The sequence below is a fragment of the Pelodiscus sinensis genome, chromosome 1, assembly GCF_049634645.1.
Source record: "Pelodiscus sinensis isolate JC-2024 chromosome 1, ASM4963464v1, whole genome shotgun sequence".
Taxonomy (NCBI): Eukaryota; Metazoa; Chordata; order Testudines; family Trionychidae; genus Pelodiscus; species Pelodiscus sinensis.
Window position 1 is genome coordinate 75,653,555 of NC_134711.1, and position 19,306 is coordinate 75,672,860.

Below are 19,306 nucleotides of genomic sequence, written 5' to 3' on the forward strand. Positions count from 1 at the left end.
GCAGTGAACAGATATAATTTTTGAATTACTATAATCCCTATTAAAATGTAATATTTACCAAAAATTTTTTTTAGACTAGAGCATATTTATATCAGTTCAAATGCAGCTGCCTGGTAACTCTCACTAATCACTTCATTTTAAAAGTAATTGTTGGACTATTTTTGTTTAAAAGAAGGACTGGGTTGTAATATTTGAATGTTGTTTGCTTGTACATCCAGAATACTTTGTAGCCCTCTTATCTTAGGTCTTGTTTCTTAACACTACAGTTTGCTCATTAATAGTCATACTCTAATTGTTGAATCATATTTCAGTGACTGTTTCCAAAACAGAGGGGTAGCTGTGTTAGTCTGGATCTGCAAAAGCGACAAGGAGTCCTGTGGCACCTCATAGACTAACAGATGTATTGGAGCATAAGCTTTCGTGGGTAAAGCTGATGAAGTGGGTCTTTGCCCACGAAAGCTTATGCTCCAATACATCTGTTAGTCTATAAGGTGCCACAGGACTCCTTGTTGCTGTTTCCAAAACATATACTCTGTCAGCTGGTTGTGAATGTTGCATTGTATTATTTGCATTAAGAACATCTAGTAATTGATAATCAATGAACTCTTAGGAAGGCATTTTTCTCAGTTTTAACTTTGGGCTGGACTCATGTTCTGTAATAGCTTGAGGCATCTTATGAACAAAATGACAAAACAAGTTATGTTGATTTCATAGAACTGGAAGGAACCTTGAGAGATCATCAAGTCCAGTCCCCTTGTCCTCATGGCAGGACCAAGTACAGATTTGCCCCAGATCCCTAAATGGCCCCCTCAAAGATAGAACTCACAACACTGGGTTTAGTAGGCCAGTAGTCAAGCCACTGAGCTATCCCTCAACCTATTGTTCAAGCTGTTCAAGGCTGAATATTCTGCTTTCAGTCAAGCATCAGGGCAAATTTTCAAAGGTAGTTTTAAAATATGTACCTGAAAAAGCCTGCTTTAACATTCACCAATTGTCATTTACACACTCAGATTTGATCATTGTAATTACGTAATAAGAAAGCACAGATGCCAGGAGGTACATGCACAATTTTGCAGGGCAAATATTTTAAGAGGCTGCTTTAGAAAACATGTCATAATGTGTGTGAGATGACTAGCTCCTGTTTTCCTAACCTTAAACATTTGAAACGCGACGTTTAATTTAACACAGACAGAACTGTGTGAACACACAGACCTTGATCCTGGGGTCAAGGAGAGGGAAGAAGTGGCTTCAAGTCACCTTTCTCTCATATCCCTGCCTCTTCCCCCCCCCCCCCCCCCACACACACACACATATCAGGACCAGCCAAGAACTAGTTCTATCTTCAGTATCAGTTAGAGAAGTCTTGGAGAGGTTATTCTAAGCAACTCCTGGTTAGTAACAGCCAAGGGGACCATTCCAGTAACTGGGTACTCCAGTCCACACCCTGTTTTTTCATATCCCCTAGTTTCTCCTGGATGTAGTAGAATAATGCTGTTGACCTCAGTATAGAAGCTCCATGCCTCTATGTTTTCTCCATGCTGGAATCATCCTTCATCAGCCAGTTAGATAGCATCATGGCTGCACAAAAGGAAAACAGGCTAAGAATGTGGCTCTGAATTTCTTATGTTTATATTGCTATGATTATTAATGTGACAGTAACTTTTAATTTTTAAGGACTCAGTGCTGCAAAGACCTGGGAATCAAGATTCTGATCCAGCAAAACATTTTATCCTTCATTTCATTAAAATGACACCTGCACAACGTATATACTGATTCTACAAATACAGTAACTAATTGGAGAAGCACCAAAACTATAACATCAGAATTAGCTTTTTCTGGAATTGTAATGAATTACTGTGTTGAACATTACGGTGATATTCCTTCCAGTGGTTAATATGGAACATTATCAAAGTATGTCAATCTTTATGGGGAGATTTACCCCACTGCTTACCTATGACTGTCAACTTTTTTGTTAAATAAAAGATGAGTCACTTATAGCTGAAGTCTTGAGTTTTACAGTAACAGCAAGCATACATTATCACACTGAAGAAGTGTTTGGACACTCACCTACTATGCCAAACCTCTAAAAATGAAACATTCGAAGGAGTATCACCATAACATTTGGAATAAACAAACAGACCTGCCATTTCCACATCTCAAGAAATATCAGAATTATAATGCAAAAAAAAACCCAACCACTGGGAACAGGAGATATTTTCAAAAATTCAGAATAGTGATAAACTACATAATCTCAAACACCAGGCACAGATCCAGAAAGATTAGCAATGACTATCATAATAATAAATACTGACCATTGTTGCTACTAGCCTTCTGAGTTTACATATCCCCTGAACTGAATGGGAAGAGGGGGATGGTAGGAAACTGTTCTGAACAATATGATGAGTAAATGGGTTTATCATTCTGCAGTCCATCATAACATAGGCTTGATTACTTGCCTACTATTGACACAAAATGAGATTCCTTCTAAAGAGCTCCTGGTGACAGAGCATACATACCCCTGTTAAGGCAGAGCTTTGCGTAGATCTAGAATGTGGCAATTGTCTTTGCAACATACAAGGCTCTACAGAATGTCATTTTAAAGGATATAGGACAGACATAGCACAATCCTGGCTGTGTAAACCAGTGGACAAATTTGCATCTGAATTCCAAACAAGCCATAAAGTGTTGGAAACCCAGTCCTATAAACCCTGCTAAAAGGAAATTACAATATTGTAATATAATTGAATGGTCACAAGAACATGTTGCTTTTCTCAAGAGCAGTTTGTCTAGGCTGCAAAGCATTCCCATACCCCACATCTGACACATGGTTTTTCATGGAAAGGGTTTGTCAAAAGTGATATTCAGGATGCTGGTGTATAAGTCCCTTCATTAGGTAGGAACAGGAAAGAGGAGGTATGCTTATAACTATGCCCTTCATCAGCACTCTCTCTTTCTACCCAGAGCTGAGAAGTTAGCTCTGAATTTGCAAATTGTTTCATTTGGGAATTCCATTTTGCTTATGCCTTTCTTGCTATCACAGTAGATTTAATCTTTTCCACATTTTATTAAATTATTTGCTAAAATACTAAAATATCAAACTGATAAAGAATCATTATATTCTGTTAGAGTACAGCACTAAACTTCTTTGATCTTTTAAATATTCTACATTTCTACTGTTTTAATTGGCTTGCTTTTCCATATTTTCACATTTATCTGAAGTTGTTAATCCAAGAGAATAGCTGTGAGTAACCAATAACTTAAGAAAATACTGAAAAAAGCATGACAGCAAAAAAGGTATGTACATATTCTCATTTTCAAGCAGTAGGATACAGTAAAACAAAAACATTCCACAAAGAAGCAAACTGAAAGTGGTTTTAGACATTTAATCACAGGAGAGGGTATTGGAGATTTGCGCTACATTCAGTAGGAGTTTTAAACCTCAGTTCCATTTTCTTAAAAAAAAATGAAACAAAAACTTAACAATGACAAAACAGAATGTTGCCAATTTTGTTGATTTTTACTTTCCTTTAAATTGTTCATTTTCCTTTGTTTTGATTTTTTAAAGAATAGGAACTGGAGTTTTAAAATTCCTACTGAATGAAGCATTTTGTTTCAATATCAATCCATTTGAAATTGGTCTGCTTTCATAGAATCATAGAACTGGAAGGGATTTTGAAAGGTCTCATAAACCAATCACCTGCACTCATGGCAGGACTTTCTGTTTGAACTCATTTCCATCTTGTTTTCCCCAAATTTTCAAATGAACATATTTTTTGTGATGGGGATGTTGACAAAAGTTGAATTTAAGTTAAGTACTCAAGAATACTTATGGCTGTTAATTCTTTTTCACACAAGCAGGACCACCAGAATTTGGATTCTAACATACATTACATTAAAAAGGGAACTGAAAAATACTATATAACGTAGGTTAATGGATTGACTTTAACATTCTGAATATTTATTCATTAGGTACAAGCTACATATTCATTGTTAGTTACCAATTGAATCCAAATGCATAAAAGAAAGTAATTTACACTACAAACTTGAGTGGATTTCCCACTGGATATTTTCCTTTTGTCAAAGGCAAGGTCTCTTGGATTTTCCTTTGTGTTATTTTCTGTTCAGAAGTTAAGCCACTCAGATTCTAAACTAAAGCAAATGTAATTTGAAGGAATATACATATTTCAGAAAGTGTTACATTTGCAATTAAATATTGTGAAATGTACATACTGTATTTGGCACCACTGTTTGTGAAACAGTCTTACAAGGTTTTAGGTCACTGTCTAATTTACAGATTAGAATATGTGATGATTCATTAAATACTATGAGTTTTGAAAGACTGATTAAATAGGTTGTTTTATAAGTAATATTCATTAATATAATAGAAAAGAAAATTGCTTTATATTAGATGTCAAAAATATTCCTACCAAAGAAAAAAGAACTAACAGAATTATTTTCAGCCAATGTACTTCTAAATTCTCTCTTTAGTTTATATTATTTTTTTCTTGTTCTAGTATAAGAAAATAACACATGCTTTGCCCTGCATTTCAGTAGATAATGGTCACTTCTCAGTTCTTAAAAAAAGTATCATATTACACGTTTCTTTTACAACAAAAAGACTTGTATCATTGCAAACTACTGACATGAAAGAAACATCTCTTCTTATTGTCATTTATCAACTACTTTGCTTTTTCTGTTAATTTTGCATAGTTTACATAGTTAAGCAAAGACGATAGCTTAAAATTTCACATTTCCCCACTTAGCAATACTCAACCCTGAAAAAATTATGTGGCATAAATAGTAAGAGTACTCTAAAAGAGTAAATACATTCTTTACCCATTCCATACAGGCATGTTATGAGTTTCAACTGTCTTCTTGAAAACTGTGTAGAGTAGTCAAACTAACTTTCTGAAATAAATACATCTCTTAAAAATGCAAAAGGAAATGACTTCATCAAGAAGGATTTAGGGAAATTTTAGGCTGGTCCTCATTTCATTACTGTATAAAGAACCTAAGTCCTATTTCTTTTGTCTGATTTAGCTAAAAAGATGCATAAAAGAATATTTATCAAAATTGAAAAAATATGGGAATCTTGCTACCATTTGATGGGAAGTGTAATCTATCTTTACTACATAATTATCACAACAATGGGTGTCACTAAAGCAAATTGAATGTGATTCATTTTCTTTGTCAGTCCAGACACACGAATATTCAACAGCCGCTCATTTTGCTCTTTTGAAACATACATAAATGCATTGCAGCTGAATAGGTTCTTAATGGCAATCTACATTATATTAAAACATTATCAGCTTTTCCAGTAAAAAGCTAGTGTAAAGTCTATAATTAGATAGAGAATTCAGCTGCCAAGTTCTCAATAGAAACAGCCTATATGAATCAAGTATTCTCCATCCAGTAGCATGGTTTTGTCGACCCCTGAATGTGACCTGCTCCCAGTGGAAAGCAATTTAATGCGCCAGCGCACATAGAACAGTATATATGAATACAAAAACCCCCAGATAAATTAGTGACAGGTACATCTGAATAGGACTGCTTCTAAGCTGCTTATCTGCAGCCAGGCAAGCTTGTTTCACCTCAGTTTAAAAGATAAAGGCACATGGCAGGCTGCCTCTGCAAGTTCTCATCAGGCAAACAGCCTCCATTGCCCATTAGTGGAAAAGGCTCCCTATTATTTAAGGAAATGTGACAGCAGTGTAGGCAAAGTGAAAACTATCTGCTGGAAGAAAATTCATCAGCACATTACTAAGCTTTTTGCCTTCTACAACTTCATAGCCTCTTTCTCTCTTCCCACTTTTATATCTGACAGTTCAGATGCCCTAGAATCGTAGCCATGACAAAGTTCAAGAACATAACAGCAGGACTATAAAATGAGGCTGGCACATGGGGAAAAGCTGCCAAATGATAGGCAGTATACTGAAAGCCAGACAATGAAATGAAAGACAGCATTTCTACATTTTTATCTCAGCAGGTGTTGCAGATTTTAAGATAATATTTGAATTTTAAGGAATATGCAGAACTTTTTCAGAACCTCTAGAACCTAATAAAACTAACAGAAAGAGTGCAAATACATGAGTCAAAATGTTGATTTTCTTTCACACAAGGAAACATTGAAAATATACAAATCACATATACATTTCATGTCCTGCAAACTCAGAATGTGAAATATTTCAAGCAGGCACATTGTATGCTCTAAATCCAAGTGTGTATTTTGCAACGAATTGAATCACTTTGATATGATGGATGATTAAAGATGTGTAAAATATAACAGGCAATGCAGTGCCTTTTCACTTCTTGTGAGGCACAGAATTACCACAGTATTAAAAATAATAATAAAACAATCACGATCTTTGCTTAGGAAAGACACACTTTAGCAATCAGACTGGTATAATTTTGCACAATAGACATTGACAAAAGAAAGAAAGTTGAATTACCTTTCACTCCTTCCAATGGCAATCCTGCCACATCAAAGTTAGAGTTGTCATCTGATTAGAAAGTTCAAAGTATGGTGCTCTGCTAAACCAAAACAAAGGCAGGGTTTTAGCTTTGCATGCTTAAACTTGAATAATTTGAAGCCTGATTAAGGTCTGAATAGCCTGTTTTCACAGAAATAATTATAATAATGCTAAACACTGAGTAGAGGAACACAGCATACCTAGGTACTTGTTACGCAGTAAGAGAAATTATGATCTTTCAATTGCCACTCTTTTGTGTTTTGGGTGCTCTGCCTCAAACACTCATGGTTCTAAACCCTACTGTCCTACATGAATGGCATTTTTGGTATCTAAACAGAACCTGCAAATTTCTTATTTCCTTTTGTCATACAAATTCTAAAAGGTTATTTATGGAAATAAATTTGACCACAACAATATTAAACTGTGCATATATTGCTAGACGTGTGCTGCAAATACAACAAATTCTACCATTAAACTGAAGGTTGGGGTGATTTACCCATCCTCTGATGGAGTATCTCTCTTCTCTGGGTACTGCTAACGCATCCCTACCAGAGATACTTTATCTCTGAAGCTCATAAAAATGCCCCTGAAGCACAAACACTGACATCTGGGAACAGATTAGATTGACTTGGTGACAGATATTTAAAAAAATATCATAAAAAAATGTACTCCCGAAAGGTCTTTTACACAGTGCTCTCTTTATCAAACTATGGACACTGAACCCAGAGCTATAATATACTCAGAAGATTTGGCAGGGACAGAAATAGGAACATTTATTGCAAAGCGTACTTAAGAATATGTTTGTTTAGCTCCTTGGCTCTGGTTAAATGGAATGGTTTTGTCTAAATGAGCACCAGCTTGTCCAGACCCTAACTCCTCTTCTAGCACAGACATGCCAAGGCAGTTTTCACAGCATAAAAGGAACTGTAATTTATTTCTGTTTAAAAAGTGTCCATTTGATGTTTTTGATCCCCGTATAAAAAGAATTTTGAACAGTATAATCTGAATTATCCAACCCCTTCCCCCCCAAACACCTCCAACCACAAGCAGAATAATCCCACAGTTTAATATAATGACAAAGCAGATGTTCTCTTTAATATCCTATGTGACAACATTTCCCAGCACAAGTCCTTAAACTGGACCTTGTCACAGGAGACTTGTCCCATAGAATGGAGAGCTTGCAGCTTAGCCATTCGTAGTAAGAGAATGAACTCCACCCGAGAGGAGTCAGGTTACTCCAGTACAAAAGGAGCGGGAAGTTTTAGTTATCTGTATAAATATTGGAGGTAGTGGTAAGAAGGCTCCTGCAGTACCTTGAGTCAGCAGTGGAAAGGTACCAGCTGAGAAAGCCTGTGGAGAAGGACAAACGCTAGGAAGGAAAAACTGGGAAGTACACAGACCCTCAGAGAGAAAGGGTTCAGCTGAAATTGGGATGAATATTGTGCCAGTTTTGTTCTATTTCAAAGACTTTATATTATTTTGGACTACCTGAAAAGACACAATGAGCTAGGATTGGGGCTTTGACAGCCAGAATGTGATGAAGGGATAAAAAGATGGGATCCTTTGTGAGTTTTGTTTAAACTACCTGTGGACCAGCAAGTTGTTAAGGGGTCCTAGTGGTGGCAATCAGAGGAAGGCTGCTGCAAAGGAAACTTCCCAGAAAGGAAATGCTCAGGTAGTAGCTACCTGTGCTATAGCTGCCCATTCCCAGTCTTCCCTCAAAGAGAGTTTACACTTTCCCCTCAAAAAAACCAATATACACAGGACTAGATTCACAAAAGAACTTAGGTGTGGTGACGCTACGCCTCGCTTTTAGGTGCTTGTAAAAAAAACCTGAATTTGAGGCTGTCTCCCTTTACAATAAATAGAGTGAGACTGGTACTTCAAAATGGGATTCACAAAATGCAGCAAGCTAATAAACTCCTCCCCTAAACTAGCTAATGGAAAATGCCAAGACAAGGGGTACATTCTAAGACCAACCTCGTACTAGAACTTGTTGCCTAAATGTACACTGCAGGGAAGTGTTTCCCACATCATGTGCTTCTCTGCTGCAAATATCTTTTGGTGTCGATTCTGCTCTCTCATCACTTTTAGCCCAGTCATTGTAGTCCTCACTTGGTATGTGGGAGACCCCAATTATACCCTCCACCTAAGGAAGAGAAGAGATTTGAACTCAGATCTGCCACCCCACAGATGAATAGCCTAACCATTGTGTGATATTCTGTCGTTAGATCTCCCAGTCTCTCCCACTGAAACTGTTCTACTTTGCCTTTTTTTTAAAGTCATGAGAGCAGAGTACCCACATGAGGGCTTCAACTACTCGACTCCAAAGTCATTCTCATACTTGCCCTTTCTTTGGTCCAGTGTTGATGCTGTTACACTGAGGATATATAGATAAATAAAGGACAAAAAAGAAAGAATCTGGGTGAGAAAGAGCCAAGAACACTGTGGCTTCGTCTACACTGCAGGGTTTTTGTGGAAGAAGCCTTTTGCGCAAGAGTTTTTGCACAAAAGCTTCCTTCACAAAAGCACGTCCACACACCAAAGTGCATCACAAAAGTGACATGCTTTTGTGCAAATGAATGTCCACACTGCATGGACACTCTTCTGCAAGAAAGCTCTGATGGTCATTCACAGAATGGCCATCAGAGCACCTGTGCTTTTTCCTACAGGTTTCTTGTGCAAAACCCCCTCCAGAGCATCCACACCTGCCTTTTTGTGCATGAGGAGAGGAATAACTCCACTTGCAAAAGCCCCCTGTTCTGTCGATTTTCTTGTGCAAAAACGTGGTTGAGGTGCGAACACTCTGCCAGTTTTGATGCAAAACCAGCCATTTTTGTGCAAAAACCTTGTAGTGTAGACGTAGCCTTTGTGGATTCGGACCCCACAGAGGAGTTAGGTAGAAGAACTCCTATCATTTTCTGGGTCATTGATTGCACTGAATCTTAGGCATCTGAAACACAGAACTGCAATGGACTCATAGGCCGAAAAATAGGTTTGTAGGGAATTTTCACAGCAAAAATGTAGGTCCTAAGGAAGTTTAGGTGCCCACAGTAATTATGGGTCATATGTTGTCAACAAGGTCCATCATGCTGTTATGTGATTATGGCATAAGCAAAGGATGAGATAGGAAAGGAGAAATGGATGAAGTTGACATAATCAAGAGGCTTTCTCTAGAGGCACTCCATAGTATGTGTGCAGGAACAGGGATAATAAGGTGAGAAAGGAGTATGCCAAGGTTTGTGTTTAATAAATAACAGCCATGTGAGAGGAAAGAAGAGAGCTGAGAACAGCAACCATGGAACTGAAAGATTGGAAACAGTACAAAGAAAAGAATAGCTGATAGTAGCAGAGGATGTCAGTGAGCTTGATGGAGTGAATGTTGCAGAAAGAACAAGGTTCATGGCATGGGGGTCACAGTAGAATATTTATGTGACTTACAGTGAATGAGAGTGTGTAATTTTGAACACAAAAAAGAAAGTTGGTTTAAAGGATGGAGTATGATAAAGGACTTGTGAGACCCACATAACAGATATGTAAAAAAAAAAAAAAAAAACCCAAACGCTGCAAAATTCAGCTTAAAAAATCACTATAAAAACACTATTAGCTACTTCTAGTAGAAGATAGTTCTTTCACAGGTAAGATTAAATCAAGATGGTTAATATTTTTAAGAATAATTAAGAACACTTTTGTTAGTTAAAATAAATTAGATTCAGGACTTAAATTTAAACAAAAGACTCAGATGATGAAATGACAAATTGATACATTACTTATAATTCAGGATACACAACATCATACAAGAAAGAAACCAACAGAACACCACTGGCCATCACCTACAGTCCTCAGCTAAAACCTCTCTAAAGCATCATCAGTGATCTACAACCCATACTGGACAATGATCCCTCGCTTTCACAGGCCTTGAGAGGTAGGCCAGTCCTTGTCCACAGACAACTCGCCAACCTGAAGCATATTCTCACCAGCAACTATACACCGCACCATAATAACTCTAACTCAGAAAGCAATCCATGGAACAAACCTTGGTGCCAACTCTGCCCACATATATACACCAGCAGCACCATCACAGGACCTAACCAGATCAGCCATACTGTCACTGGTTCATTCTCCTGCACATCTACCAACGTAATATATGCCATCATGTGCCAACAATGCCCCACTGCTATATACATTGGCCAAACTGAACAGTCCCTACGTAAAAGAATCAATAGACACAAATCAGATATTAGGAATGGCAACATACAAAAACTTGTAGGGAAACCCTTCAATCTCCCTGGACACACAATTGCAGATCTAAAGGTAGCCATCCTGCAGCAAAAGAACTTCAGGACCAGACTTCAAAGAGAAACTGCTGAGCTACAGTTCATCTTCAAGTTTGACACAATCAACTCAGGGTTAAACAAAGACTATGAATAGCTAGCTAACTACAAAAGCAGCTTCTCCTCTTTTGGAATTCACACTTCCAGAACAGCTACTAGAAGTGGGCCTCATCCTCCCTGATTAGATCTACCTCATCATCTCCAGCCTGATTCTGGCCTGCATATTTATACCTGCCTCTGGAAACTTCCACTACATGCATCTGACGAAGTGGGTCTTTGCCCACAAAAGCTTATGCTCCAACACTTCGATTAGTCTATAAGGTGCCACAGGACTCCTCGCCGCTTTTACAACATCAAACAGTATATCAAGTACTGGTCTCAGCATTATGGCTTTATAGATGCATCAGAGTACTTCCTAATGGCTCAATTGTTATTAATTATTAAATACTTGTTGTTATAAGTTAAAGTGTGTTAAAGATAAAGTTATCATTTTTTATCCCCAGTGCTACTGAGCTGGCACTGAGCAACATTTATGTCACATTTGTAGCCTGAAATACAGCAATTAGAGGATTTGAAAAACTGATATACAGCTATTGCCAGTGCACCATGACAAAGGTCTTGCTCTCAAACAGCACACACCAAAAGAATGATGTAACTGTGATTATGGGCTGAAAAGTCAACCTCTCCATTTACTGGTTCAATAATCAATATGCACCTAATTTATGGCAACAAAACTCCTAGCTTGACTGTAGACCACAATAAAGAAACATGAGGTGAACGCAGAAAAAGTTGAATTAGTCCTTTTACAATGGGATCTAATATACCAATGACACTCATTCAAGTTAGAATGCTATAAACTAGTTCCAAAATAAATTTATCAGTGATGATATACTGTAATTGCCATGTGGATCTTGAAAAAGTCTGAGTTCTGTACCTTCAAAGATGTTATAAATATAGGTAACTAGATATCGACACCTCTTTTTTGTGAATGCCACACACTGTAACATTTAAAAACTAAGCTTGCACTTAGATAGGAGTTATGTAGGAAAAAAGAGAGGCTAAGAAATATACATCTTCTGGATTATTCTGTGCACATGAACACGTGTAAAATTCTCCTGGACGGTAAAGGCTGGCATTTAGAAGAGCATGTTATGATATTTGTTCAATAAGCATAATATTCTAATACTGCATTACTTATTAAGGGCCTGATGCAGGAAATATTAGTCAGTTGCTTGGATCATATAAACTGGTTCTTACGGTCTTGCCCTTTTCCTTCAGTAGGCCTATTGAGAGAGAGAGAAACTGTACATATGTACACAAGCATTTGAAGGATCAAGCCCTATATAAACATTATCATGCCAATCTGCATAGTCCTGGGATATGCTAGCAACAGGTTGGGATCTGATGTGACAATTTCAGACATGTTTTCTACCTCCTCTGGGAAAACCCATAGTCAGCACCTGGAAAAAGTCTACCTTAGGTATATACTATCAGCAACTATCACTATAGCGATAAAAACATGTAGCACCTTCAGGCCTTCAGCATTCCAAAGGATAACAAACCATGTCATATGGCTACACATACAATATATAATGCTCACATTTGGATAAGTTAGTTCTAATTCAGAATTCCACATCCAGCATTACGATGATTATTAATCATAATAATAGTTTTATCACCATGGCACCAACAAGCCCTCATCATGGACCAGGACCCCATTGTGCTATGTGCTATAGGGGGCTGAAAAATTTCCCCAGGGAAATTACAATATAAGGATATTGTAACTTCAGAGCAATGTCACTTTTTTGTACTACATTAATTATTTGAGTTTTGGTTGGTATGTCGCTTGGCTTCCCTTTGTGTTTAATGAAGAATTGCTTGGTGTCCAAGTATGAAGAAATGTAAAATTCAAATCTCTGTGTAAACATTTTAATTTCAGAGAGGCAACAGGGGGGAAAACATCCCTGTTTGATATATCTTAGGTGGTATAAAATATTCTTGCTGAAGGAAAAAAGGCAATTTTAGGTGGGAGCTTTCAGGTTTGTAAGTGAAAATCCTAACTTGCTTCTTCTTAACAAAAATGCACAAAGAGATATGAAAAGATAAATTGTGGTTTATCTCCCTGTTAGCAGTTCAGTCACTAGAATATCACAGTTCCAAGTGAAAGTCAGGCCTCACTTGGAAGTTTTTGAAAGTCTCACCGGTGAAGATGGGGTTTTTCAGCACAGTTACGTATGGGATTAGCTTTCCATTACAAACTGACATTTTCTTCTCACATCCTCAGACCTGAATTAAATAAGCCTACATAGAATTTATCATTGTCTCTTGTCAGAGAACTGTTGAAGTAAGTAAATGTACTCCTCAGAAATATGCTTTACAAACTGGAGGTTTCCAAAGTTAAAAAGGCCTTGGAGTTTGTTTTACAGGAGTGGGAGAGGAAAAGGGAATGTCATCTCAAAAAGCTTGGCCCTGGCACTCCAAATCTAGTATATTCTGCTCTCAGTGGAATGTGGTGCCCTTGGTATGAATTTATAAAAATTGTTACAATATCCTATGAATAAACACATTATTAATTTATTATTAATTATTATTATTATCATTCACAGAACAAACACAAAAATCCTTGCAGCAAGGGTTTTTTTTCTTCAGAATAATCTAATGGTGGTCCTCACATCCTTATATAGAATAAAACATCTAATACTAAAGAGGTATTTGGAAAAGTAGGAATTAAATTATGTCATTGGGAATAGACAGAATACACTCCTAGGGAACATCTACACTACACAGAAGATCAACTCTGCCACAGTCAATCTTCCAGGGTTTGATTTAACAGGTGCAGTATAGACCCTCTAGATTGAACTCAAAGGGAGCCCCCATTGGGACAGGTACTCCTACTCCTCGTGAGGAGAAAGTGAAGCCGATGGGAGCATTTGCTCCCATCTACCTCCCTCTGTGTGGATGGGGATTTAAAATTCATTGACTCCAGCTATGTAAATTACTACACCTGTATATCTAGTGGGTCTATACTACACCTGTTTCATATCTTACTTCGACCTTCCAATGTAATGTAGACCAGGCCCTAGTGTATCATCACTGGGGTTTTAGGCACTGCTCCTATGAGAAGACCCTGTGAAGTTTGGCAGCACTTCACAGCCAGCTGATTGACTAGTCCCTATATTTTAGGGGTAGGTTTGGGACTGTTATGACCAAGATGACAGCCATCAGACCTACTGCTCAGAGCAGAAGGGATGCCAACTCAGGAATTTAGAGGTCAGAGTTTGAGATAGGCCAGAGGACAGACTGAGGTTTAGGTGTCAGGAGGGAGGCAGGCAGGGCTACCAGGAGATAAGGAAGAGGAACTAGGTTACAGAGAACAATCAAAAATTGCAGCCAAGGACAATGTAGGATTGAAAGCCAGAGTCTAAGGTCAGTTGCACCAGAGATAGGCAAGTAGTCCATACTGTTGCTCAGACAGAGGGCTGACCCACAACATTTTGGCACCTGAGGCAGGGAGCTCAAAGGACACCCCCATGCCACCTTTTCTCCTGCCTGCTTGTTATGTGTCTTGTGCTCTCCTTCCTCCAGCACAGCACTCTCTTATCTCTGCATCTAGAGCAGAGAGAATACATATGCACTAGCAGCAGACACAATTTTCTACACTCTGGGTCCTAGTAGTGCCCCCTTTCCTCACCCCCCCCCCCCAGTCTGGCACCTGAGGCGGCTGCCTCAGTTCGCCTCATGGTAAGGCCAGCTGCTCAGACAGCTTCCCAGCATGGATTCTTGGTTCAAGTGTAGATACTAGCCAATCAGCTAGCTGTGAAGTATCGCAAAGCCTCACAAGGTCCTCCCACAAGATCACTGCCTAATCCATCAGTGATGTTGCAACAGCATCACCAGCAGAAAACCCACATAGTCCCAGGTTCCAGACCTTCAGGTTCTTACTGGGAGATTTCCACTAAGGTCTGGTCCATACTACATCGAAATGTCAAAGCAAGATACACCACTCTAGCTATGTAAATTATGTCATGGCTGTCCCTAAGTGCATGTTTCTCATAGAGAAGAGGTGTGTTTGGAAGTGACAAAAGATTTAATTTATTTATCTACAGAAAGAGTAGAATAGAACCTGTTCACAGTTTAGGAATCCTCATATGATATAAGTCCTTGCCAGAGATGACTAGGGAAAGCTTAACTCTTTTAGAGTTAGAACTTTAACTATCTGAAATGAGCTGGGATCCTGTACTTAATGGTAACATTTTCAGAAGAATTTCTGAAGTCACTTAAGCAAAGTCTTATTTTCAAAAACAGTTCAAACATATAGAAGCCTAAGTTCCATTGAGTTTAAGTGACTTAGACACTTTTGAAAATGTTGTGCCTGTTTGTTATAGCACATGGGTCCACATCACAAATCTATCGCTGTTACCCTTGTTTGCTGTTACCCTTGTTGGCCAGGAAAGATAAGGCAGGAATGTGCAGACAGACTGTTCTAATCGTTCATACATATATATCAATTGGTTCCCTGTTCAGATGGTGGGTATGTTGTCAGGGGAAAAAAATAAAAGCTTGACTTATTGCACAGGGTTTTCTGAGACTAATTATAGATATTAGGGCTCATTCTCCTTTTGAGTTCAGTAAAGTGATTCATCTTTATCATGGTGTGAAAGAAAAAAAACAGGTATGTTGCATCTCCCATAGTATCCAAACATTAGCACTAACTTTACTTGCCTGTAAAATATTCAGCAAGAGAAAATACTTGTAAGTTCCATAACAGTAGCCCCAAAAGTGTGGGAGGGACATAATCATTTGACTCCTATATCTAATAACTAATTTAGAACCAGTACAGCTTACCTAATACTTCAGAAAGGTGTTGGCTGTGCAATACTTCTTAGGTGTTGATTAGATGGCTTGTGTGGAAATTTTTTGAGGCACTGAGTAAATATAAATAGGTGAGTTCTAGTCTCTTGTTCTATACAAGTTACTTGGAACATTCCATAACTAAATGTGAAACTATAAAAATGACAAAGTCCATGTTTCCCTTTTAAAATGTTGTGCAACTGTGAAGGATTTCCTATTTATACAGCAGTGTGATTATCAGAAAGCCAAATGAATTATATAATGAAAAAGCATAACTGATAGCACTTATAATATTGTGCTTTTATGCTGATAGCACTTACAGTATTACATTTCAATGCTGATAGCATAACTATTAGGAAAATAATAAATGTGAAAAGATTAATGCTAACTTAAAATTCACTTCTTACAGAATTACTGGTTACATCCAAATGAATACTTGAAGAATAAATCGTGATTTAAATTGCAATGAATAACAAATGAAGTAAAAATAATTTGTGTTACAGTGAAAGTGGTTGTAAAATTTTGCATGAAATAGCATCAAAAATATCTTGGAATGCAACCCATGGAATTATCTCATGGTTCACCGTTAAATTTTCACTAAGGAAACTATATAGAGTATAGTCTGTGGGACAGATTAAAGGTGACAGGTACGTACAATACATAAGTTCTAGTAATTTGTTATATGATCAGTAGTATTTTAGAATATTTGACAAACCTTTGTTAGCTAATTAAGTATTCAGTGTGATAACATTAAATCATTATGATTAATCTGATATTAATGCAAGTGAATCATTACATTCCATGACTGTTATTTTCAAATTATCATTAACTATTAAACATTAATTTTAGAGTAGGGCTGCATAAAACACTCATATATTAACACAGATGAAATCTGACACTGATGAGCTGGAGGATATTGTAGGAGAACTTGTAAACCCTTTATTAAGGGACTTGGACTTTGGGTCTCAGCACATTCTCTGTTTTAATTTAAAAAAATCTTGGGTGGGTTAAGATAATATTTTAAAAGTACCAAAATTGAAAGAAACAAGCTGCTAGGTTTTCCCTCCCGAGAACAGGGAGTTCAGGAATCATCGCCCTTTTTAGTGGCTATCCATGGTAAGAAAGAGAGGATTTATCCCAGTTTATCCATAGATTTAGATATTGAAATGCTGTCGTTTACACATTATATCAAGTGACTCTTCCAAAGTTTGCTGAAAATGAGTCTCAATTAGTCAGCCAGCCAGGCATGAGAGAGGTGTGTACCCTGATGTCTGAAATTAATTATAATCATGCCAGGCACTTGGTAAATACACATGATATGGAAGAAAGGCCAAAGACCACAGACAACTACTTTTTTTTAATGGGGATGCAATTGTTATAGTTTGGACACACGCTAAATAGCAATATAGATGTAGTGTGACCGACCGGGCTGGTCTGGGCACAGCTGAGGGCGTCCGCTCAGGGTGAATTGCTCAAATTTGGGTCTCCTTACAGCCCCGACTGGGCACCTTTCCAAACAGGCTACAAACCAGTCCCACAGAGCACTTCAGCTGCCTGCCTGAAGCCTCACAAGCAAAACCCCTCCGACACCCCAGCAATATCCGTGACCCAGATGGCCCCGGGCCTCAAACACAGGTGGGGGGGGGGAGGTCTTAGAACCCAATCCCACCTACCCTGAACAAGTTCTGTCTGGTTCCAAGAAACTAGCCACAGATCCCTCGTCAATTTACCCTCTGGACCTTACCCACAAATCACACTGAGCCAATCCTTTAGCATCTAATATCTAAAGGTTTATTACTACAATAAAGAAAAGCATGAGAGTAAGGTTGTTAAAGGATAGTACTTTACATGCATTGAATCTCCCAGTTCTCGATGCAGGCTCTAGCACAGATGTTACAGCTGCTGGCTTAAAAGTCCTTGTTGCACATCCTATGATCAAGATGGGTCCACAGTTCTTTCCGGTGCTTTGATCCCTGCATTGCTGCCTCTGGGATGAAGTGCTCAGCTGAATACCAAGATGGAGTCGACCACATGGATTCTTTATACATCCTTCCTGGTCTCTTCTTGGTTGCAGCAGGTCACCTGGCCAGCAGCCTAACCCTGTGTTCCCTGCTGGCAGCCCTCAGGTGTCCGCCCTCATTCTTTAAGTGTGTCCTTGGCCCATTGAGTGTCATTGTCCCACAAGGCCTCACTAATTAGCATGTTCATAGGCCGTGCTCTGCCCAATGCTCAACCACATGCATAGAAATATTCAGTATCCACACAGATTACAGATTCCTAACTACACACACAGACATTATACAATCACATGAACAGCATACATAGGATTAGCAGACAGTAAGCTTCTATTCAACAGCCCACATGGCCCCCTTTTATACCATTTTTGGAGCCAATGCCCCCACCTGTGGGTGCAGCAGTGATCTGGCTGCTTCCTTCAAATTTAGTAACGTGACATGTAGGTAGGCATATTTCAATTAAAGAGGCAATGTGGGTGAGATAATATCTTTTTTTCAACTAATTTCTGTCGGTGGGAGCAACCATTTTTTGCATTCCAGAGAGCACTTCTTGAGGTCTGGGAAAGATACTCCAAATGTAACAGCCAAATACAAGGTCAAAGAGATATAAGTAGTTAGCACAATGTTAAGGAACCGTTCAATAAAAAGTGGGCTCTTCAGTTGTATGTGAGGTACCATACGTAGCAATCAGTCTCTTATAGAAGCCAGTGTCAACATGCAGAACTTGATGACTCTGTCCAGATTTTAGAGTTTCACAATGAAAAACAAGCCTTCCTTTTGGAAATAGCTAAACCTTTTTCTTCTGTGATATGATGGGAAGGGATGGGTTTAACTCAGGAATAACTTGGTGAAATTCTATGACCAATGAGTGCAAGAGGTCAGACTAAATTATCATAATGTTTCCCTTTAAGATGAAGTTTGTCTGAAGCATCACAAGAGGCGTGTAAGGTGTGCCTGCACTCTGCATATCCCTGACTCACTAGATTTTTTTTGATCTTTTCCCTGCTTAATCACATCCCCCTGAAAAGTATAGAAAATTTTTGTCCTCCAATTGTCAAATCCTTTTGCAGTCTTCATCTGCTTGGAAGATATGACCTGCCTTATACCACTTTATGCTTTTCATTTTCTGCTAAAAGCTGATGCTGATAAGTAGCCAGTAATAGAGTTACCAAAACACATAAAATACAAAAGCTTTGGCTATGGCAGTTGGTAATCCATAGAAATTACTTATTTTCTTAGAAGTGGTTGAGACTGAAATAGATGTCCTTAGACAGCCCAGATTAATTGGCTCTGTGCATAAACTCTGTAGTCATTAAACACAACAATTCCATTGTTCAGTGGTTAGAATCAGTAATATAGTGGTCACCAATATAATGTTAATTTATCCAGATCTAGTACATCATGCAATTACTGTCCTTTTCTCAGGTTAAATTCAGGGCAATACACCAGAAATCTCACATCATGTTGCAGCAGCAGCTGGTAAAGAATTACTTTTATGCCAACCACTGTAAATTACCTTAATAAAAATAGTTGTGCAAACTCTCTATTGGTACTGCTGCTACTATGGTAAAACATGATCTTGCATCAGTAATGCAATGTTTGTCTGACATCTCTAGTGGCTACTTGATGCTATTAA

At 38.2% G+C, this 19,306-nt stretch overlaps 1 long non-coding RNA gene across 1 annotated transcript in view; it reads right to left on the reverse strand.

Moving 5' to 3' along the window:
* Positions 1-1,381: 1,381 nt before the first annotated feature.
* LOC142829995 (uncharacterized) overlaps positions 1,382-19,306 on the reverse strand; it is a 297,656-nt gene continuing 279,731 nt past the window's right edge. Inside the window, exons 3-4 of the long non-coding RNA XR_012904998.1 lie at positions 6,450-6,528; positions 1,382-1,578 (exon numbers count right to left, since the gene is read on the reverse strand). This is a non-coding gene — a long non-coding RNA (uncharacterized LOC142829995). The remainder of the gene's footprint in view (positions 1,579-6,449; positions 6,529-19,306) is intronic.